The sequence below is a fragment of the Procambarus clarkii genome, chromosome 56 (assembly GCF_040958095.1).
Source record: "Procambarus clarkii isolate CNS0578487 chromosome 56, FALCON_Pclarkii_2.0, whole genome shotgun sequence".
NCBI classification, from domain to species: domain Eukaryota; kingdom Metazoa; phylum Arthropoda; class Malacostraca; order Decapoda; family Cambaridae; genus Procambarus; species Procambarus clarkii.
Window position 1 is genome coordinate 6,743,616 of NC_091205.1, and position 25,709 is coordinate 6,769,324.

Consider the following 25,709-nt stretch of genomic DNA (forward strand, 5'->3'; position numbering starts at 1 on the left):
CCTCTTCCTGTTACACAATTTGGCTGTGTGTAACCAAACTAGAAGTGCTCTATAAATCAAGGGACCCAGAATGTGGAATGACCTCCCGAATCATGTCAAAGGCTGTACCTCTCTCAACCAGTTTAAGAGTTAAACCAAGTACTGCCTAATTAACTCCATGTAACCTAACTTACCTCCTAAATGTCAACCCATGTCTTGCTATTTTTTAAACAATGCTGTTCACCAACATGTGCAATTGCTGATTTATGCTATGTTAACCCCCCTTTTTGTATTTTTTATTCCTTCTTTCAACACAATTTATACCTAATCCCGATTACTATTAAGTTTTAGTCTAAGTGTTTCCCCCCCCCCCCACACCTTGCCCGAAATGCTATGAGTATTAGTGGCTTTAGGTATTGTATGTACTAGCTCTGCCTATAAATCTAACATTATGTTTGTAAATAAACTGTATGCACTTTTCCTGAATAAAATGTATTTATAATTTATTTTTTAATCAGTAAGTATTAAAAGAAGGCACCAAGCTGAGAAGGCTATGTAGCACCATTGTGTGTAACAATAAACCAATTTTTTTTAACAAATAATGCACCTGTATGGTAAAACAAATCCTGTCATCTGTAAAAATATTGATGCAGTTATTTAAATAAAAAATATAATGAAAGAAATATTATTGGTTTATTTTTATCCTATCTTTTTGTACTGTACAGTATATCCAAGGAAGTGAAAAATTGAGACATAATGCACAATTTAATGAATGATTAGCATAGATTAGCAGTTAAAAAGAAATATGACTGTTACATATCAACATGAGATCTTAATGATCCATGGTCAACATGATTTAATAAGGATAATACAGTACTGTATTTGTAATAATACAAACTATAATTTAAAATCTTTATTACTGATTTTTTTTATTAAGAAGATTAGGTATATACAGCAATGTGCTGCTACCCTATTCTATATGGAATATTACAAAGTGTAGATAAAAAACTAGCTATAAGTTTATCTAATACTCCCATCTCACAGGATGGTTAGACATACATGGAATCAATTTAGAAAATATCAGCCTCAATACAAAAAACAAATCAACTCTGACTAAACAACTCTTCGCGATTTTCACAAGAGGTAAGCACTGAATCATGGAAACATTATATTATAATTACTCTTACCAGTTTCTACAAGACTCCTCTCAAACAATGTATTTTTTTAACATGTTTAGGTATATACAGCAATGTGCTGCTTCCCTATTCTGTATAAAGGACCACACAGTGTAGATCAAAAACCAGCTACAAGCTCATCCAACATCCTCACCTGACAGGATGGCCAGTCATACATGGAATTAGGAGAGAACAAAATACTTAATGCTGATCTATTAGCTTCCACTGGCAAAATCTGGGTGCAGCACATGAATATCTTCCAATATTCCTGAGTGTATGAAGTAATTACAGAGCTCAAAATACCTCATACCATTTGGTATGAAGTCACTGATAAAAGGGCAATCACAGATATAGTATTGGAGAGTATGTTCTCTCAAGTAGGACTGAAAACAAATGTTTTTTTCCACCAAGAGGGTCATAAACCCGTGGAACCGCCTACCCGCTGAAGCCGTAAATGCCAAATTCCAGCTAAAAAATATCATTAAGACAATTGGCAGGCCTTTTAACAAGCAGCCGGCTTTCTGTCCTCGTCGAGGCCACTAGATAGTTAGTAACCCTTGGGTAAATTCAGTAAATATATACAATAATTGTCAGCGCATCTTCCGAGCAACAAGGACAGCTACACAGTATCTCTTAGAATTACGTAGATAGATTATCTTCAAGGTTATCTTGAAATGATTTCGGGGCTTTATTGTCCCCGCGGCCCGGTCCTCGACCAGGCCTCCACCCCCAGGAAGCAGCCCGTGACAGCTGACTAACACCCAGGTACCTATTTTACTGCTAGGTAACAGGGGCATAGGGTGAGAGAAACTCTGCCCATTGTTTCTCGCCGGCGACCGGGATCGAAACCGGGACCACAGGATCACAAGTCCAGCGTGCTGTCCGCTCGGCCGACCGGCTCCCTCAGGTATTAGGTAAACAACAAATGTAACATATTTGTTTACTACAATGTCGATGCTGGCTGTAGAAGTTGAAAAAAACAGTTTTATTTCGAAATATACTAATTTTATAAGAAAATTCGACGTAAATAGGAGGCAGTAGAGCTCCGATAAGCCAGCGCTAAATCTTCAATATGAAGAATGTTGCTGCTCTCTGATTGGCCAAACGAAACACAATAGTGACCTCTATCGGCACGCAGGTGAACCAACAAATATCTTCCTAAGTGGACGTACTTGAATCGCACCTAAGCATCTTCTTAGGGCACACTTAGGAACCTTCGTAGCAAACCTACTTACGAAGAAATACATGGAGCTTCCTGAATCTAGGTCCAGAGTAGTGACCGCTCAGGAGCCAAGCAGGCCAAGGGCGACACTGTTTCCAAACCCACAAGTCAGCTGACTCTCCACTTTCGAATATCACAAGCTCATATACAGACATTTCCCAGTAAACTCCTAATTCATACAATAATTAAACCAAGACTACAATACACAACCTTACATAATAATACATATCAAAACATCAATTCATAATAGAATATATAATGTTATACAAATAGGTCAACAAGGAATTCATATTAGCAAGACATGATAACACTGGCTGGGGACGGTACGCAAGGGAGGGGTTAAGGGAGGATTTCAAGACATTACTGGTCAGCTGTTATACATAAGTATACATGAAATACAAGTAAAGTATCATATTCAACAAGAGTATCAAAACCTTACCTCTGTGGTGTACATCTCACAGTACTAGAATATAATTTACAAATATAACAAGAGGACAATGCAATGAACAATAATGAAATAGATATTACACAGTATACATGCTAGTAATATACTAGCATGTATACTGTGTATATTAGGTAATACACCAGATAACTAAATATATATATTCACTTATATACAGTATAATATAATGTATACAGTATACATATGTATATTAATATACAGTATACATATGTATACTAATATACAGTATACATATGTATACTGTTTATTAGGTATACACCAGATACCTAAATGTATACATTCTACTTCATAATATATATATCATGTCCTATACATTAATACGCAGCTTTCCATAATCTAAGCACATAATGGTGTTTTCCAAGCTACATGACGTTAGGCTTCTGCTATTCACTACACTTCCAATATATCCACAAATACATGGCATATAACTTTGTTATTGAAATATAGTATGCATAGGTGTATTAGACATATATTGGTAATACACATTTTATACTAGTAGATTGTGGAAAGAAGATTAATTAGATACTATAATATTTGTGATACTAGGCTAATCAGCCAAGTTATCACTATACAGTTTGAACACATCATACACCAGCCACAGTAAGATCATACCCGTGTATGTGGGGTCATAACAGCACCAACATTAGCTCATAGAATGAGAGCGAAACTGCTGGTCATGGGGGGGACCTAAATCATGGAGAGATCAATTGGGAATCAAGGAATGCCCATGGCGAGGAGGAAACGTGGGAAGCGAAGTTGGTATAGACAGGAATTTCACAACATGTGAAGGAAGATACAAGGGAAAGAGGAGGAGATACACCGTGCCTATTAGCCCTGATTTTCACCCAGAATGTAGTATGCATCAAGAACTTGGAACATGAAATACCTCTAGGGGCCAGTAACCATTGTGTCCTAGTCTTTGACTACATGATGGAACTTAAACTTATGACCATGGGACAAGAGGTCTGGGAAAGGAGAGTTGACTACAGGAAAGGGGACTATAGGAGGATAAGGGACTATCTGGGTGAAGTGCAGTGGGAGGAAGAAATTAGAAGAAAAACAGTACAAAATATGAGGACCTAGTCATACGGAAATGCAAGGAGGGTGAAGAGAGATTTATACCGACAGTAAAGGAAAAAAAGTAGGAGGGAATATAATAACCCATGGTTTAATAGACAGTGTCAGGAAGTAAAAATGAGAAGCAGGATGGAGAGGAGGAAGTACAGAGGACAACAGGATTTGATGCATCAGAGCTAGGAACATTTACATTAACATACGAGAAGTATCATAAAGAAAATATGAGAATGATATTGCGATCAAAGCGAAAAATCAACCTAAATTACTACATAACAGTATAAGAAGAAAAATGTCGGTGAACGACCAAGTGACAAGACTAAAGAAAACAAAAGAGGCATATACAGAAAGTGACAAGGAAATCTGCGAGGCACTGAATGCCAGTTTCCATGGAGTGTTCACAATCGAGCCTGAGCAACCCCCATTGTTAAAAGTGATTAACTTAGATGAAAGACTCCAAAATAGAGGTGACAGCAGAGGAGGTAATGAAACAGTTGACAACACTGGAAGCAACTGAAGCAGTTGGACCAGACAAAGTATCACCGTGGATACTAATAGAGGCAGCGCAGGCCTTCAGTGTGCCCTTGGCAATAGTCTTTAATGAGCCACTTATGTCGGGAGAATTTCCCAGTTGCTGGAAGAAGGCTAATGTACCGATTTTCAAGAATAAGATGGGAAAGAGGCACTTAACTACAGACACGTATCAGTGACAAGCATCCCCTGCAAAATACTTGAAAGAATAATTAGTCTAAGACTTGTTGCACACCTGGAGAGCATTAGGTTTGTAAACAAACATCAACATGGGTTCTGGAAAGGAAAATCATTCCTAACAGAGCTTTTTTAATTCTATAATTAAATAACAAGGATAGGGCAGGACAGAGAAGGATGGGCAGACTGCATATTTCTGGACTGCCCAAAAGCATTTGATACAGTACCGCACATGAGACTGGTATTCAAACTTGAAAGGCAAGTGTGGAGTAAGCGGAAAGGCCCTAGCATAGATAAGGAATTCCTAACAGGAAGTAGCCAGAGAGTAACGGTAAGGGGCGAGAAGTTGGACTTGTGAACAGTAACGAGTGGAGAACCTCAAGGATCGGTGCTGGGACCAATTCTATTTCTAATATACGTAAATGATATGTTCACAGGAGTAGAATCATAAATGTCGATGTTTGTGGATGACGCGAAATTAATGAGAAGAGTTGTGACAGACGAGGATTGTAGGATCCTCTAAGAGGACTTAAACAGGTTGCAGAGATGGTCAGGGAAATGGCTACTGGAGTTCAACACGAGCAAATGTAAAGTTATGGAAATGGGATCAGGTGACAGGCGACCAAAGGAACATTACACGAGGAAGGGGAACTGCCCACCTATGACGACACGAGAAAGAGACCTGGGAGTGGACATAACACCAAATCTAACTCCTGAGGCACAAATAAATAAGATAACGACAGTAGCGTACTCTTCACTGGTAAAAGTTAGAATATCATTGAGGAACCTATGTGAGGAGGCTTTTAGGGCGCTTTACACAGCCTACGTGAGACCAGTCTTAGAGTATGACCCACCATCATGGAGTCCCCACTTGAAGAAACGCATTAGGAAACGAAAATGTGTAGAAATTAGTGACGAGGCTCGTCCTAGAACTACGAGGGATTAGATATGAAGCGTGCCTGAAGGAACTGAGGATTACGACACTACAAAAAGAACGGAGAAGGGGGGATATGATAGGAACGTATAAAATACCGAAGGAATTAACAACTTGGAAATAGATTATATGTTCACACGTGATATTACCAAGTTTTCTTTTTTCTTTTAGCGTGAGAGTAGTGGAAAATGGAATGCACTTAATGAGCAGGTTGAAAAAGCTAACTCTGTGTATAATTATAAAACTAGATATGATGAGGAAATGGGACAGGAGTCATTGCTGTTAACAACTGATGGCTAGAAAGGAGGGATTTATGAGTCAATGCTTGATCCTGCAGGCACAAATAGGTGAGTACACACACACACTACTCCACTACTACTACTACTACACTACTACTTTCCACTACTCTCCTGGTAAAGAGGAGCAAACTAAAAAATGCAAGGAATTACAGACAGGAATACCTTCAAAGGGACATGACCAGGGACGAGATAATAAGGGCAGCAGATGCAAGGAAAAGACGTAGTGAGAGGGAAGGGAGCCAGGGATCAGCCTCCATCTCAGCACTCACAGAGGGAAGTCGGGAACCCCAACCCAGAAGTACAGGAACCCCAGAAGGGAATGCAACTCCCCAGCCCACCACCCCATAGAGCCCCCCCACCCCCAGCTCAAATCCCTCCTTGTCACTACAAAATGCACACCATATCATGCAAACCCTCCCTCCCCCCCTTACCACGAGTATCCCCTACCTTCCCATCCCCTGGTCTTCTTCCTGCCACAAGCAGGCCCAGGCAAGACCTAGGCCCTCCATCCACCAGCCCATCGCCCCCCCCCCAAACCCCTGTTAAGTTCACCACAGGAGTACATGTCCTCATCCCAAGTAATCCCTGCCCCATAACCCCAAGCACTTCTTGAACCTCCCACTCCCCCAACCCTCAGGACTTCTTCCTGCCCCAACAGGCTTGGGCAAGACTTAAGCCCTTTATTCCCCTCCTCACCTCCCCTCGAACCCCTGGCAACTTCCCTACAAGAGGAGGAGCTTACCCAAGTAGAAATACCCATGGATCAACTTCCTACACTTGTGGGGAGTGAGGGTAAAATTGGATATAGGAAAGTGAGTTTCAAGGTAATATACTCAAACATCGATGAGATTACCAAAAAGGCAGGAGAACTGGTGGAAAGGGTGTAGGATGAAAACCCAGATGTAATAGGAATCATGGAAACAAAATTGTTGGGAGTCATAAGAGACGCTATGCTTCCAAAAGGACTACTATATAGTTAGGACAGAAAGGGAAGGGAGAGGAGGTGGAGGAGTGGCCCCTGCTGATAAGGAAGGACTGGAGCTTTGATGAGATGAAAATTCCGAGATGTGATGGATTCAGAGATTACATAATAGGAACTATGACAATGGGTGGACCGAAGATAATAGTGACAGTCATTTACAACCCTCCACTAAATGACAGAAGACCCAGACTGGAGTTTGATAGAAACAACATGGCAACCATTAGTATAATAGAGAGAGCAGCTTAAGTTGCCTGCAGGAATAACTCCAGACTCTTAATCATGGGCGATTTCAACCATGGAAAGATAGACTGGGAGAATGGGGACCCACATGGAGGTGCAGATAAATGGAGAGCTAAACTCTTGGAAGTGTCTACAAGGAACGTTCTGAGCCAGCACGTCAGAGAACCCACAAGAATGAGAGGCAATGATGAACCAGCTAGACTCAACCTGATATTCACCTTGAATTAGTCAGAAATAAGAGAATACAAATTTGAAGCCCCCATAAGAATGAGTGACCAGAATATATTGACATTTGAGTCAATACAGACAGAGGTAGGGATAACCTATCCAATGAGGGGATCGGTACAGAAAAGACTGAATTACCGAAGAGGAAAATATGATGAGATGAGGAACTTCCTAAGGGGAATAACATGGGAAACAGAACTCAGCAAGAAGAATGTAGAGGATATGATGGACTATGTCATCTAGAAATGTCAGGAAGCTGCAGAGAGATTATAGATTTATCAAAATGAGAAAAGCGAAAAGCAACAGAAGAATCCATGGTTCAATCAGGAATGTAAGTTAGAGAAGAAATTGAGTAAAAGAGCATGGAGAACATGCAGGGAAAGATACCAGAGGGCAAGAAATGTGTAGCTCAGAGTGAGGAGCAAAGCAGAGAGACAGTATGAAAACGACATCACGAGTAAAGCTAAGACCCAACCAAAGCTGCTCCACAGCCACTTCAGGAAGAAAACAGCGGTATAGGAACAAATGATGAAACTGAGAAAAGGGGACAATAGATACACAGAGAATGACAAGGAGGTGTGAGAAGAACTCAACAAGAGATTCCAGAAAGTCTTCAGAGAAGAACAAGGAGAAGCCCTTGCCATAAATGAGGCAACCCAAGCAACCTTGGAGGAATTTGACCTCATCAGTGATGAGGTCAAAAGGAATCTGTTGGAGCTGAATGTGACAAAGGCTGTTGGGCCTGACAGAGTCTCACCGTGGAAACTAAAAGAAGGTGCAAAAGCACTAAGTGTGCCACTCTCTATGGTGTGTAACAGGTCACTGGAAACCGGAGACCTACCGGAAAGTTGGAAGACAGCTAATGTAGTTCCAATATACAAAAAGAGTGACAGGCAAGAGGCACCGTGCTACGTGAGCATTAGCATAAGGGGGCCAGTTTCCCAAACTTGTATACCATGCAAGGTGATGGAGAAGATCGTGAGGAAAAGGCTTGTAGAGCATCTGGGGAGAAATAGTATTGTGACACCACCAACATGGGTTCAGAGATGGTAAAGCGTGTCTCACAGGTTTAATAGAATTCTATGACCAAGCAACAAAAATTAGGCAAGAAAGAGAAGGGTGGGCAGACTGCATTTTCTTGGACTGTCAGAAAAACTTTGACATAATACCCCATAGGAGTCTGTGACAAAAGTCGGAGCAACAGGCAGGAGTAAATGGTAAGGGGCTCCAGTGGATAAGGGAGTATCTAATCAACAGGAAACAACGAGTAACAGTGATGGGGGAGACATCAGAGTGGCGAGATGCACCAGCGGAGTCCCACAGGGCTCTGTACTTGGACCCATCCTGTTTCAAATATATGTAAACGGTTTACCAGAGGATATATAGACTCATTCCACTCAATGTTTGCTGATGATGCAAAAATTATGAGTAGAATCAAGACGGATGAAGATAGACAGAGACTACAGGATGACCTGGACAAACTGGAGGAATAGTCAAGAAAATGGCTTCTAAAGTTCAATTCAGGAAAGTGTATAGTAATGAAAATAGGTGAAGGGAGCAGAAGGCTGAACACAAGGTACCATCTGGGAGGTGAAATCCTGCAAGAGTCAAATAGAGAGAAAGATCTGAGGGTTGATATCACACCGAACCTATCCACAGAGGCTCACATGAAAAGGATATCATCAGCGGCATATGCTAGGTTGACCAACATAAGAACTGCCTTTAGAAACTTGTGTAAGGAATCGTTCAGGATACTGTATACCACTTATGTCAGATCAATCCTGGAATATGCAGCTCCAGCCTGGAATACATATCTAGTTAAACACAAAACAAAAAAGTTAGAGAAGATTCAGCGGTATGCCATGCACCAGGCTCTCCGCTGTTTTCATTATTCGTCATATCCGACTCTGCTATGTGATGCACATGTATTCTTGCTTCACCACCCTGTAATGAAATATTGTTTGTTACTAATTGTTTTCAATAATACATTATTTTATTATAATATTTAATTTATTAATTAAAAACCCTTTCCATATTATAGAAAAAAACTAAAACAAGAATCTATATAAAACTATAGAATAGAATAGACTAATAGAATAGAATATATATATCATATATATATTTATATAAATAAATATATATATATATAAATATATGTATATATATTTATATATATATATATATTATTATATCCTGTATTATTCCAGCCCATTATTAGAGATAGTAGCCACCTCTTATTTTGGTTTTCTTTCATTATTAGTGCTCAGAAAATTAAATATATCTACATATTTAGTCAAAATCAATTACATTATTTTATCTTATTCATAGCATAAATGTTCACAAAGATTACTAAAAAGAGATTGAATTAGACTACAGCAAATTGGCAAACTTTACCTTGTATCTGTTTCCACCGTGTTTGTTTGGGGCGTTCTTCAACATATCAGCAATACTTGTCTCAACATCTCTTTCAGTTGCATTAGTGTGTGGTGTTGATACAGGCTTCTGGAAAGTTATAAGAATTAATTAATATATATAATTATAATTCTTTTTGTCAGGAGACAAGAAGCCACAGAGTAATAACATTGTTGGCTTTTATTTAGGTGTTCCCCTGTTCTCCAGTCTTCCTCCGTCCCCTCGTCCCTTTGTCCTCCCCAGCATTCTCCATTCCCTGTCCCCTCGTCCTCCCCACCATTACCCTCTCCTCTGTTCCCTCGTCTTCCCCACCATCCCCCCTGTCGTCCTCCCCACCATTCTAAACTACTCATCCCATGCATTCCATGATGGTCTGATGCTTCCATCTGAAAATTGGGAACATCAAAAGATCTGACTTTCCCAATTTTCTGATGGGAACATCAAATGATCTGATATTCCCATCACTGAAAAATAAAAACAGATAAAAAAAATGATATGAAAAAATAGAAAATAAAATATACTCATGAAATGAACAGAATGGTTAACAACGCAGCTCAATTGCAATGCAATGTCACAATAACATTTAATATACTTTAAGATATAATCTAGAAGAAAATAAGGATATTGAAACGGTTCATGAACTCTATTTCAATAAAGGACACTATGGGGAACTTTGAAAAATAGTATTGAGTATAATTAGACAGACTTGTTGCTAGGCAGAGGAGTAATGAGATATATGGCAAATTTTGCAAAATATACAATGAAGGTACACAAACATTCATACCCAAACAAAGCAAAATGCTAGGTAAGAACAAAGCATTTGGCCCGTAGGAGAAAGGAGATACCCACAAGACTAGAATACAAGTCATTAACAAGCATGCAAGTATACATACATAATACATGCAGACATATATATAATCCAAAAAAATGTCAATTTACGTACTTATTATTACATTACAAATATCCAAGGTTTTGAAGACACGTTTCCTCTTGCGCCCAACGAGTGAATACTGAGACCAGACCCCATAGGTCCCTATCCTCCTCATCATTCGTCTCACTGTGTCTCCACAGCTTGCACCGCCCATTTGAGACAGCGTCTGGACCTGTTAAAATAATGCATAGCTGTAAGGTAATAGAGAATAATATATATCTTTCAATCTCAACATTAGATTTTCTAATTTCCAACTGTATTAAATAAATAGCATTAAAATATTTTCCTTCTTAACTATTACAAAAATCAACGAATTTGAGTAACTTTTGCTTTTGTTTTATTTGTACCTTAAACATAACACTGAACAATCAATTATGTGCCACCCCACCTTCCTTCATCTGCAAAAAAACTAATCAAAAGACATATGTACAAGGCTAAAAAAATTCAGCAACACTTACCATACTCAGGCTAAAAGAATTAAGCAACACTTACCATACTCTTTTTATATTCACTGTTAACTTTTAACTCATGTGACAGACTTTCCACCTGCTCAACAGTTTCAAGTGGGGATGGAAGAATGTCTTCCAGGATTGGTATATCTCCATGTGTTTTTGACATATGGGTTTCCGTCATTTTGACAATATTCAGGAATTTTGCAAAAATAATGGCATTTACTATTTTTAAAAGATTATTAGCAAATTTACAGAAATGGTGCATTCGGAAGACAAAACCAATTTTTCACTTTTGACAATTGAGCACCTGCTACATCAGATTCTAGGGAGGAAAGGAAGGACGATCTTACTGGATCCCATAGCCTCTCCGAGGCACAAACCAGGCTTTACACAAACCCCCCCCCCCCCCTGCACCCGAGCTTTTTAAATAGTAAATGCCACTATTTTTGCAAAATTATTACGAGATCTATTATTCTAGAGAATAATGCATATAAATGCATATATGCATATAAATACAAAAGTAAATCAAATCTTATCCTTGTATAATATACAAGCTGATGTGAGATCCCTGTCTACAGGTGGACTGGAACTATTATCCAGTAGGCAGTCTACTGTATTTTATCAAACCGTTATTAGTATAATAGATCTCGTAATAATTTTGCAAAAATAATGGCATTTACTATTTTTAAAAGATTATTAGCAAATTTACAGAAATGGTGCATTCGGAAGACAAAACCAATTTTTCACTTTTGACAATTGAGCACCTGCTACATCCAGATTCTAGGGAGGAAAGGAAGGACGATCTTACTGGATCCCATAGCCTCTCCGAGGCACAAACCAGGCTTTTACATAACCCCCCCCCCCCCCCCTGCACCCGAGCTTTTTAAAATAGTAAATGCTACTATTTTTGCAAAATTATTACGAAATCTATTATTCTAATAAGAGTTTGATAAAATACAAACCCTGGGCCATAGAACGGCTATTTAATCCCCTTGAACGGACCTGTGCATGGGCCACTGAGGCATCGAAAAAAAACAGACCGGCTTGGGAAAAAAGCAAAATTGCCGGTCTATGGCCCAGCTGATGGCTGTGCATGAATGGCTAATGGCTGTTAGTTATGGAGCTAGGTTAGACTATGTATGTTTAAATCTCTGATTTAAACAGAGCCAGTGTTCAGTCAAATAACTGAATTTATCAAATCTTATCCTTGTATAATATACAAGCTGATGTGAGATCCCTGTCTACAGGTGGACTGGAACTATTATCCAGTAGGCAGTCTACTGTATTTTATCAAACCGTTATTAGTATAATAGATCTCGTAATAATTTTGCAAAAATAATGGCATTTACTATTTTTAAAAGATTATTAGCAAATTTACAGAAATGGTGCATTCGGAAGACAAAACCAATTTTTCACTTTTGACAATTGAGCACCTGCTACATCCAGATTCTAGGGAGGAAAGGAAGGACGATCTTACTGGATCCCATAGCCTCTCCGAGGCACAAACCAGGCTTTTACACAACCCCCCCCCCCCCTGCACCCGAGCTTTTAAAATAGTAAATGCCACTATTTTTGCAAAATTATTACGAGATCTATTATTCTAGAGAATAATGCATATAAATGCATATATGCATATAAATACAAAAGTAAATCAAATCTTATCCTTGTATAATATACAAGCTGATGTGAGATCCCTGTCTACAGGTGGACTGGAACTATTATCCAGTAGGCAGTCTACTGTATTTTATCAAACCGTTATTAGTATAATAGATCTCGTAATAATTTTGCAAAAATAATGGCATTTACTATTTTTAAAAGATTATTAGCAAATTTACAGAAATGGTGCATTCGGAAGACAAAACCAATTTTTCACTTTTGACAATTGAGCACCTGCTACATCCAGATTCTAGGGAGGAAAGGAAGGACGATCTTACTGGATCCCATAGCCTCTCCGAGGCACAAACCAGGCTTTTACATAACCCCCCCCCCCTGCACCCGAGCTTTTTAAAATAGTAAATGCCATTATTTTTGCAAAATTATTACGAGATCTATTATACTAATAACGGTAAATAAATAATAAATAGTAAATAAATCAAAATCAGTTACATTATTTTATCTTATTCATAGCATAAATGTTCTCGAAGATTACTAAAAAGAAATTGAATTAGACTACAGCAAATTGGCAAACTTTACCTTGTATCTGTTTCCACCGAGTTTGTTTGGGGCGTTCTTCAACATATCAGCAATACTTGTCTCAACATCTCTTTCAGTTGCATTAGTGTGGGTGTTGATACAGGCTTCTGGAAATTTATAAGAATTAATTAATATATATAATTATAATTCACTTTGCTATTCCCCATTCCACAGTCCTCTCGTCCTTCCCACTTCCCTGTCCCCACATCATCCCCACTATTCCCACTTCCCTGTCCCATCGTCCTCCTTACCATTTTCCCCTCCCCTGTCCTTCTTCCTCCCCCACCATCTCCCATTCACCTGTCCCTTTGTCCTCCCCAGCATTCCCCTGTCCCCACCATCCCCAACTCCCCAGCAAACATTTTCATGTTTTTAAAACATCCTAAAAACGACATTTCATTGTTTTCAGCACGTTTATAATTACGTTTAGAAAAGGTTTTTTGAGAACTTTTATATACAACCTTAGAACGTAAATAATTAACATTTCTAAAAACTTTTTTATAATCTTTTAATTACCTACATTAAAACGTTTAGGGCAAAATTAGGGTATAATAATTTTTTAATTCATATCTGAAATAGAAAGGGAGAGAAAGAAAGAAGACATATCTGAGAAAGAAATGGACATCCTATATATGTATGTGTAAATTACAAATAAATAGGGTACAAAAAGAGAATTAAAATATTATATTTATTTAATTAAGAATGAGTAATACAACAAAATATATGTAATAGCTCGAAATATATAGACTATATCTATAACAGAATATAAAAGTAAAAATTTAAAAATCTATAAAAATCTATATATGCAATATGTGAACACAATAGATTTTGTGATCAAGCAGCCTGTGATTCATGTCATGCTGAGATCAGTCTGACGTTATAAGCAGTTATTGTTACTTAAAACTAAAACAAGTAAAATTTTCCGAGTATACATATAACAATATAGTTCTTCTATGACTAATAATAAAAATCTATTAATCAAAAGTTTAGGACTAATTAACTAAAAATAAAAATCTACAAGTGAATGTAAACAGTCAAGTATAATATTCATGTAGAAAGAGAAAGAAAAAGAGAGAGAAGGAAAGAAAGAGAAAGAAAGAAAGGGAGAAAGAGAGAGAGAAAGAAAAGAAAAAAGTCATGTATAATATTCATATTAGCACCATGCAATATAACTTAGATTAAGTAAAAATCTCAGACATTTTAAATCAAATGAAATATGAGAGCCAGAGAGAGAGAGCGAGAGCCAGAGAGAGAGCGTGAGCCAGAGCCAGAGAGAGAGAGAGTCAGAGCCAGAGAGAGAGAGAGAGAGCCAGAGCCAGAGAGAGAGAGAGAGAGCCAGAGAGAGAGAGAGAGAGCCAGAGAGAAAGAGAGAGCCAGAGCCAGAGAGAGAGAGAGCCAGAGCCAGAGAGAGAGAGAGCCAGAGAGAGCGTGAGCCAGACCCAGAGAGAGAGTGAGTCAGAGCTAGAGAGAGAGTCAGAGCTAGAGAGAGAGTCAGAGCCAGAGAGAGAGAGCCAGAGCCAGAGAGAGCCAGAGAGAGAGAGAGAGCCAGAGAGAGAGAGAGCCAGAGAGAGAGAGAGCCAGAGAGCGAGAGCCAGAGAGAGCGAGAGCCAGAGAGAGCGAGAGAGCCAGAGAAAGAGAGAGGGCCAGAGCCAGAGAGAGAGAGAGAGCCAGAGAGAAAGAGAGAGCGAGAGAGAAAGAGAGAGCCAGAGAGAGCCAGAGAGAGAGAGAGAGAGCCAGAGAGAGAGAGAGAGCCAGAGCCAGAGCCAGAGAGAGATAGAGAGCCAGAGCCAGAGAGAGAGAGCGTGAGCCAGAGAGAGAGTGAGTCAGAGCTAGAGAGAGAGTCAGAGCCAGAGAGAGAGAGCCAGAGAGAGAGAGAGCCAGAGAGAGAGAGCGAGAGAGCCAGAGAAAGAGAGAAAGAGAGGGGGAGAGAGAGAGAGAGAGAGAGAGAGGGCCAGAGCCAGAGAGAAAGAGAGAGCCAGAGAGAGAGAGAGCCAGAGCCAGAGAGAAAGAGAGAGCCAGAGAGAGAGAGAGCCAGAGCCAGAGAGAGAGAGAGAGAGAGCCAGAGAGAGAGAGCAAGAGAGCAAGAGAGCCAGAGAGAGAGCAAGAGAGCCAGAGAGAGAGCAAGAGAGCCAGAGAGAGAGCAAGAGAGCCAGAGAGAGAGAGAGCCAGAGAGAGAGCAAGAGAGCCAGAGAGAGAGAGAGAGCCAGAGAGAGAGAGAGCAAGAGAGCCAGAGAGAGAGAGCGAGAGAGAGAGCGAGAGAGAGAGAGAGAGCCAGAGAGAGAGAGCAAGAGAGCCAGAGAGAGAGCAAGAAAGAGAAAGAAAGAGAAAGAAAGAGAGAGAGAGAGAGAGAGACAGAGACAGAAAAGACACACACACAACAAAAGAGGAGACAGAACAAAATTAAGGCAAGGAGAGAGAAGACAGAACAGAAACAACAGAGAGAGGAGAGAAATGAGAAATCATTGAAGAGAAGGGGAAGAGAAACACAAGATAAGAAAAAAATACAAGAAAAATATACAAGATAAAAATGACATAAATGAATACCACAAATATAAAAAGTAAAGGAAGAGAGAAGCTAGAAGAGACAGGAAACGAGAGGTGTTAGAAGAGAGGAAGAAAGGAGAGATTAAAAGTTAAGAAAAACAGGAGAGAAACGTAAAAGAAATAAAAAAAAAGGGACATTTGTGAGGAGAGAAAATAAAGAGACCAGAGAAGACCATATATCAAGAGTGTGAGGATAAAGACTTATATATTTTCTTAGTAGACATCCTCTGGCTCTTGTTGCCCCTCTTGTATACGAATTGTACTTGCAAGTTTTCCCTGAAAAGATATTAACAAAATTAATATTTAATTATTTATTTATATAAATTACACACACACAAACTTTATATATTTTATATATATATATATATATATATATATATATATATATATATATATATATATATATATATATATATATATATATATATATATATATATGCGAACAAGCCTGAATGGTCCCCAGGACTATATGCGAATGAAAACTCACACCCCAGAAGTGACTCGAACCCATACTCCCAGAAGCAACGCAACTGGTAACTACAGGGCGCCTTAATCCGCTTGACCATCACGGCCGTCAAAAGGAAGTGATAGCCGAGGCTATTTGAGCCACTTCCCCGACGGCAACTCGGATGGTAATCTTGGGCATAGCATTTCACCAAATCACCTCATTCTTTGGGGCACACGTGAGGAACACAAATGCGAACAAGCCTGAATGGTCCCCAGGACTATATGCGAATGAAAACTCACACCCCAGAAGTGACTCGAACCCATACTCCCAGAAGCAACGCAACTGGTAACTACAGGGCGCCTTAATCCGCTTGACCATCACGGCCGTCAAAAGGAAGTGATAGCCGAGGCTATTTGAGCCACTTCCCCGACGGCAACTCGGATGGTAATCTTGGGCATAGCATTTCACCAAATCACCTCATTCTTTGGGGCACACGTGAGGAACACAAATGCGAACAAGCCTGAATGGTCCCCAGGACTATATGCGAATGAAAACTCACACCCCAGAAGTGACTCGAACCCATACTCCCAGAAGCAACGCAACTGGTAACTACAGGGCGCCTTAATCCGCTTGACCATCACGGCCGTCAAAAGGAAGTGATAGCCGAGGCCGTGATGGTCAAGCGGATTAAGGCGCCCTGTAGTTACCAGTTGCGTTGCTTCTGGGAGTATGGGTTCGAGTCACTTCTGGGGTGTGAGTTTTCATTCATATATATATATATATATATATATATATATATATATAATTTCGTAAACCTCACCCTGTAAACATTCATGTTTCTACATGTTAAACAAGCTACGAGGATGAGGGAAGGGGATGTTCCCTCCATGCTGGATATTATATTTACCAGGAAAGAGAAAGATATATTTATCATTCAGTACCTCCCTCCTTTGGTACCTCCCTTTTCCTCCTTTCAGTACCTCCCTCCTTTTACCCAAGTGACATTGTCACTTGGGTAAAAGTGACCATGTCTTTTTGGGAATAAAGTATGCAATGCATTATAATCTGGAAGAAAATGAGCTTGAAGCAGTTGAAAAAACCTGACTTGTGGAGAGGTCATTATGGGGAACTCAGATATTTCCTTAAGGAATTTGACAAACACTTGCTGTTAGGACATGAAGTAAATGAGATGTATGTCAAGTTTTGTGAAATATATGATAATGGCACAACAAAATTTATACTAAAGCAGAGATGCAGAACTAGGAAAAAGGGAAAAATTGCCCAAACATACAAGCAACACAAAGATGCGAGAAACAACAATAGCAGTAAGGAGAGGGGCAGAAAGACTATGACTTTCGGTCATATTCAACAACACAAATATACATACACACACACACATTATTGGAAAAAATTGGAATTGGAATATTGGAAAAAATAATTAAAACTAAATGGGTAGAACACCTGGAGAGAAATGATATAATTTCAGACAGACAGTATGGTTTTCGATTTGGAAGATCCTGTGTATCGAATTTACTCAGTTTCTATGATCGAGCAACAGATATATTACAGGAAAGAGATGGTTGGGTTGACTGCATCTATCTGGCCCTAAAAAAGGCATTCGACAGTTCCACATAGAGAGGTTGTTCTGGAAACTGGAAAATATTGGAGGGGTGACAGGTAAGCTTCTAATATGGATGAAAAATTTTCTGACTGATAGAAAAATGAGGGCAGTAATCAGAGGCAATGTATCGGACTGGAGAAATGTCACAAGTGGAGTACCACAGGGTTCAGTTCTTGCACCAGTGATGTTTATTGTCTACATAAATGATCTACCAGTTGGTATACAGAATTACATGAACATGTTTGCTGATGATGCTAAGATAATAGGAAGGATAAGAAATTTAGATGATTGTCATGCCCTTCAAGAAAACCTGGATAAAATAAGTATATGGAGCACCACTTGGCAAATGGAATTTAATGTTAATAAATGCCATGTTATGGAATGTGGAACAGGAGAACATAGACCCCACACAACCTATACATTATGTGAGAAATCTTTAAAGAATTCTGATAAAGAAAGAGATCTAGGGGTGGTTCTAGATAGAAAACTATCACCTGAGGACCACATAAAGAATATTGTGCGAGGAGCCTATGCTACGCTTTCTAACTTTAGAATTGCGTTTAAATACATGGATGGTGATATACTAAAGAAATTGTTCATGACTTTTGTTACGCCAAAGCTAGAATATGCAGCTGTTGTGTGGTGCCCAACAACAGAAATTGGCCCATATCTTAAGAAGCACATCAACAAACTGGAAAAGGTGCAAAGACATGATACTAAGTGGCTCCCAGAACTGAAGGGCAAGAGCTCCGAGGAGACGTTAGAGGCATTAAATATGCCAAAACTAAAAAGACAGAAGAAAGAGGTGATATGATCACTACATACAAAATAGTAACAGGAATTGATAAAATCGACAGGGAAGATTTCCTGAGACCTGGAACTTCAAGAACAGGAGGTCATAGATTGAAACTAGCTTAACACAGATGCTAAAGAAATATAAGAATATTCACTTTCGCAAATAGTGGTAGACGGTTGGAACAAGTTAGGTGAGAAGGTGGTGGAGGCCAAGACTGTCAGTAGTTTCAAAGCGTTATATGACAAAGAGTGCTGGGAAGACGGTCTCATCCTGTAACTACACTTAGGTAATTACACACACACACACACATATATATATATATATATATATATATATATATATATATATATATATATATATATATATATATATATATATATATATATATATATATATATATGTCGTACCTAGTAGCCAGAACGCACTTTTCAGCCTACTATGCAAGGCCCGATTTGCCTAATAAGCCAAGTTTCCATGAATTAATATATTTTCTCTATTTTTTTTCTTATGAAATGATAAAGCTATCCATTTCATTATATATGAGGTCAATTCTTTTTTTATTGGAGTTAAAATTAATAGAGATATATGACCGAACCTAACCTATCTTTATAGGTTAGGTTAGGTAGCTGAAAATGTTAGGTTAGGTAGTCGAAAAAACATTAATTCATGAAAACTTGGCTTATTAGGCAAATCGGGCCTTGCATAGTAGGCTGAGATGTGCATTCTGGCTACTAGGTACGACACATTATATATATATTTATATATATATATTTATATATATATATATATATATATATATATATATATATATATATATATATATATATCGGACAATTAGTAAAAAAAAAAAAAAAATTAAATTATTTTACCTTGTACCTAGATCCACCAGGCCTGTTTGGTGCCTGTTTCAGTACTTCAGACATCTGGAAGGTCACATCCTCCTCCTCAACTTGTGGATGTGCGTTGATAGATGATTCTGTAAAATTAAGTTATTTATATAATAATAAATTCAGTATAACAATAATATTCTGTAAAATTAAAAGTAATTTATACATCTATCAGATAAAACTCTCCAGAGATGGTGATACACAACATATAAAGGACAAGTTTCAGAACAAAATATGCATTTAGGAATAAGGTTTTGTACATGTAGGTAGCACATGAGAAAATAAGTGGAAGGTGATCAAGTTTATATTAACATGTTAATGACTTTGTTAAGGCTTTGCAAGAATGAAAAAATATTAATAATATAATATCACCTACCAATTAATTGTACATCATTTATAAGTCAATTATTTGCATTATTATTATTCAATACTAATGATATAAAAATGCATTTTGTAATCTACTATTTATGCAAGTATTAAGCACAGGATCATGAAATAAACTGCAAAATACTGTAATGGATAAACCAATTAATTTTACATTTTCCTATAGCTAAGTCAGTCAGTTCTATTAGCAGCAGAGAACAATTATGCCCAACCTCTATTAAATGAAACAATCTTAAGAGCAAGTGATAGAAATATAATCATTTATGCTTGGGATTATGGAATGGTTCCAAATATGAAAAATATCAAGTTTTTTGGTTAAAATTTTTTAACTTAAAATTTACATTTTAAGTGAATTTTAAACTTTAAAAAAATTATTTAATTTTTTGGTTACTTACTTAAAATAACATTATATAGTTCTTGTTTTTGTAGAAATGCCAATTTCTTCTTTTGCCCTTCCAGACTGTATAGTGACCACAGGCCGTTTGTTCATATCTTCATTATTCTTCGAACTGTGGTTGCACAATCAATCAGACCCACGTACACTGGTTAAAAGCATCACCTAAAAGCAACAACAAAAATGTAGTACACTGACGAATTTTGAATATATATATATATATATATATATATATATATATATATATATATATATATATATATATATATATATATATATATATATATATATATATATATATATATATATATATATATATATTAGTTGATTTTATACCCGCATTAGGTCAGGTGATAATACAATGAAGGTGATAATAAAGCCATTCACAACTGCAGGCCTAATAAAAAAAGGAGGTGGCATAGCAATATCTTACAAAGATACCTTCATCTGCAATAGTCTCATTAGTAATAGAGACGACTATTGTGAATATACCTTTGCCAAGTTCTCCAGTAAATCCCTTAAATCCTCCTTGACTATAAGTGCCATCTATAGATTTCCCAATACCGACATAGCTTCATTCTCAGATAACGTAAGGAATCTTATCATAAATAACAATCTCAACAAAAATCAAACCAACTTAGTGGTTTGTAATGGTGAACAAAACATGCAGATACTTATATATAACCTGTGAATAGAGTGTAATAACACCAAAACTATTTGTTTATTGTTTTATGACCATAATAATTGAATCACTAATATGATTCACTAATATATAATCCTAATAATAATCACTAATATATAATCCATTGAGCATGCTGCATCTCTTTCAGTCTCTTTGCAATTTGAACAAGAGGGTTTTTAATTGATCGAACCATATTCTTAAAGTAAAGTAAATGAGATGTATTCCATATTTTGCAAAATATACGATGAAGGCACACAAACATTCATACCAAAACTGAAGGGCAGGATTTATGAGGAGACATTAGAGGCATTAAATATTCCAAACTAGAAGACAGAAGGAAAAGAGGAGATATGATCACTACGTACAAAACAGTAACAGGAATTGATAAACTTGATAGGGAAGATTTCCCGAGACCTGGAATTTCAAGAACAAGAGGTTATAGATTTAAATGAACTAAACAAAGATGCCGAAGAAATGTAAGACAATTCACTTTTGCAAACAGAATGGTAAACGGTTGGAACATGTTAGGTGAGAAGGTGGTGGAGGCCAAATCCGTCAAAAGTTTCAAAGCATTATATGACAAAGAGTGCTGGGAAAATGGGACACCACGAGTGTAGCTCTCCATCCATCTGATTGATAACCCAAATGAATTTTTCATGGATATGATACCAACATCAAATCATAAATCAGATGTGATCCTATCCCCACTGGATTTTGAAGAAGCCATAGACAGTATGCCTATGCACTCTGCACCAGGCCCTGACTCTTGGAACTCTATATTCATCAAGAACTGTAAAAAACGTTATCGCAGGCCCTTCACATTCTTTGGAGACAAAGCCAAGATACTGGCATTGTCCCTGACATACTAAAAACCGCAGAGATAGCACCGCCCCATAAAGGAGGAAATAAGGCAGAGGCAAAAAACTACAGACCGATAGCACTAACATCGCACATCATAAAAATCTTTGAGAGAATGCTAAGAAGTAAGATCACAAAATACATGGAATCACAGCATCTCCATAACCCTAGACAACATGGTTTCAGAACAGGGCGCTCTTGCCTATCACAGTTGCTGGACCACTCTGACATGGCACTAGATGCCATGGAAGACAAACAAACGCTTTGACAAAAAATAGCCTTTGACAAATGTGACCATTGTGTTATTGCACATAAAATGCGTTCAAAAGGAATTACCGGAAAAATAGGCAGATGGATATACAACTTCCTGACTAATAGAACCCAATGTGTAGTAGTCAACAAAATAAAATCTGGACCATCAACCGTAAAGAGCTCAGTCCCCAAGCGTACTGTGCTTGCTCCAATACTTTTTCTCATCCTCATATCGGACATAGACAAGGACACAACCTATAGTACTTGATCATCCTTTGCAGATGACACTAGAATCTTCACGAGAGTAGGCAACATAGAGGACACGGCAAACCTCCAATCAGATGTAAATCAGGTCTTTCTATGGGCTACAGAAAATAACATGGTGATTAACGAACATAAGTTTCAGCTCATGCGCTACGGAAAAAATAAAAAATATAAAAACGGAAACCACTTACAAAACTCAGTCAAATCATAACATTGAACGGAAAAGCAACGTAAAGGATTTGGGTGTACTGATGTCAGAAGGCCTTACATTTAAAGAACACAATAAAGTAGCCGTCACAACTGCAAGAAAAATGACAGGATAGATAACAAGAACTTTTCACACTAGAGATGCTATACCGATGATGATAGTTTTCAAGACGCTAGTGCTCTCTAGAGTGGAATACTGCTGCATAATGAAAGCCCCTTTCAAAGCTGGAGAAATTACTGACCTATACTTATGCATTTATCTTCGGTTTAACACAACAGGCACCAGACACACGCTAGGCATCATACACACTAGGATAAAACAAACATTAGGCCAGAAGTCAGAAAAGAATTCAAAGAATTTTACTGGAAAGGCTTGCTGTTAGGAAAGGAAGTAATTGAGATGAATTAATGCACAGTATGTCAATTTTGTGAAATATATGATAAAGGAACAAAAACATTTATACCAAAACAAAGATGCAGAACTAGGAAACAGGATTTGTTCAACTGAAATTTCAAGACGGACAGAGACCAAAAGACACAAAAATGGAATCAATATACGAAGAGGCCAAACCCCCAAACATACCAGTAATACAAAGAGAAACAACTACACGGCAGTGAGGAGAGAGGCAGAAAGAAATTTTGAAAAAAAGGAACAAACAAATGTAAAGTAGAACAAATCATATTCTATAAATACAGCAACAACCAATTGCAGGTAAAGGATAATATTCAGAGCTTTTAAATGCATGGATGGCGAAATACTCAAGAAATTGTTCACGACTTTTGTTAGACCAAAGTTGGAATATGCAGCGGTTGTATGGTGCCCATATCTTAAGAAGCACATAAACAAACTGGAAAAGGTGCAAAGACATGCTACTAAGTGGCTCCCAGAACTGAAGGACAAGAACTATGAGGAGAGGTTAGAGGCATTAAATATACCAAATATACTACACAAATATATATACTACACATGCACAATAAACTACCCTACACAGGCTGAGTATGGTGTGTACAATAAATTATTAGCTAAAAGATAAGACTGAGTTTGTATAAATGGGGGTTAAGTCAGAGTGGGAAAATGTAAGTGGAGTGCCTAAAAACCCTGTCCTGGGACCTCTGTAATTCATAATATATACAAATAATTTAGACTCAGGTTTGATCAGCAATATTTGAAAATTTCCAGACGATACAAAAGGGATTTTTTTCTGGATTCAGGATTATTTTTTTATGGCTGAAAACAGGTTTTCAGCAATAAAAGAAATACAGTATTGCTGGAACAACCGTCGACATCTTCAAGAGAAAACCTGAACATCTTCAAGAAGTGAAGATGACCTTGAGAAGAAGTATAGGTTGGGAGAAGTATAGGTTAGGAATTGTCTCCAAAGAATTCTCAAAGAATTACTCGTTATTGCTATCCAAGATAATTAGACGAGCCAAAGCTAAATACTACGAAGATAAATTTACCCAAATAAAGAGTACCTTACCTAAAAATATGTATGTACCTTACGTAAATAAACATTTGATTTTGAAGTGCCGGACAAACAAGGCTGTGGTGGATATGTGGGCCTGAGGGGCCTGTCCAAGCAACAGCCTGTTGGACCAAGCTCTCACATGTCAAGCCTGGCCTTGGAAGGGCTTGGTGAGTAGAACAACTACCAGAACCCTATAATGCATGTATCAAGGTGTCCAGGCAGTGAGCACCACATAATGCAGTGCAGTCCTGTAAGAATAAGCACAGTAAGTATGGGCATGGAGGGGGTGCAGCAGTGGCTTGTGAAGGGCTGGAGAGTAAATGGACATGCCCAGGGGTAAAAAGCATTAGGGTAACAGAACATAGCCCATAAAAATAGTAATGACAATGAATGAATAATTATATGAATGCAATAATACTTCATATCTCAATAGGAATACTAAGCAGGATGCAAGACAAGGTACTGGTGGTGATAGTGGTTGGTACAAGTCCTCACATCCCCACAGACACCAGTAACAGCCCTCACCTCCCAACACAGTACCCTTGTAGCGAGTTAATCTTATACTCGCTTCATTATCTTATAGCATAACTAATTAACACTAATTACAGAAGCTACACAGGTGATACTTTGGTGTGAGTTGAGCGCACTGAGCGTCGGTATCGCTACACCCGTTCCTTAACAACCCTTTGGACCTTTATTACAGAAAAATAGAATCAATTAATTTAATAAAATATAAAATATAAGTGCTTACTTACGATAATACTATCGGTGGAACACAAAATCTTCTTCTTCTTGATAGTAGGTGCAGTTTGCATGAAGGGTTAGTCCTCGCCATGACTGAACTGACGACAAAATGGCCGATGTGTTGATATGGCGTCAGGTGACGCTGTGACGTCACAGGTGAGGGACGCTTTGCGCATTACTCCCTCGTACTTAAAAAGTACTACAGGTACTTTTTGGTTTTATTTTTGAATATGGCAGAAGTTGGACAGCTTTTCAAATCATTATAAGGGAGTGAGTTCCATAGACTAGGTCCCTTTATTTACATAGAGTGTTTACATAGATTAAGTTTGACTCTGGGGATATCAAAGAGATATTTATGTCTGGTGGGGACGTGGCCATGTGTTCTATTACATCTGTCCAGGAAGAGTTTCAGAACAGGGTTTGCAGTTAGAAAAAGGGCTTTATAAACGTAATTTACACAGGAGAATGTATGGAGTGAATTTGTTTAGCATGTTTAAGGATTTGAACAAGGGAGCTGTGTGTTGTCTGAAGGTAGAGTTATTTATTGTCCTGATAGCAGATTTTTACTGGATGATGATGGGCTTGAGGTAGTTTGCAGAGGTTGAACCCCAAGCACAAACGCCATAAGAATGATAGGGATAGATAAGTGCATAATAGAGTGAGAGGAGAGCAGAGTAGGGTACATAATATCTGATCTTAAACAGTATACCAACTGTTTTAGAAACCTTTTTAGTTATGTGTTGTATATGGGTGCGGAAGTTGAGTCTCTTGTCTAAGTATAGGCTAAGAAACTTTCCATCATTTTTATTGCTAATGTTTACATTATCTATCTGAAGCTGAATTGCATTTGTTGATTTGTTTCCAAATAAG

The 25,709-nt window shown here is 38.1% G+C and overlaps 1 long non-coding RNA gene across 2 annotated transcripts; it reads right to left on the reverse strand.

Moving 5' to 3' along the window:
* Positions 1–9,694: 9,694 nt before the first annotated feature.
* Positions 9,695–24,962, reverse strand: LOC138353071 (uncharacterized). 2 transcript variants are annotated; one of them, XR_011223018.1, is made up of 6 exons: positions 24,851–24,962; positions 20,365–20,528; positions 19,568–19,674; positions 13,290–13,396; positions 10,657–10,816; positions 9,695–9,803 (listed from the first exon to the last, which is right to left on the reverse strand). It is a non-coding gene; the product is annotated as an uncharacterized lncRNA (long non-coding RNA). The 2 variants fall into 2 exon arrangements; XR_011223017.1 differs by lacking the exons at positions 9,695–9,803; positions 10,657–10,816; positions 13,290–13,396 and adding an exon at positions 15,663–16,109.
* Between the last annotated feature and the right edge of the window lie 747 nt (positions 24,963–25,709).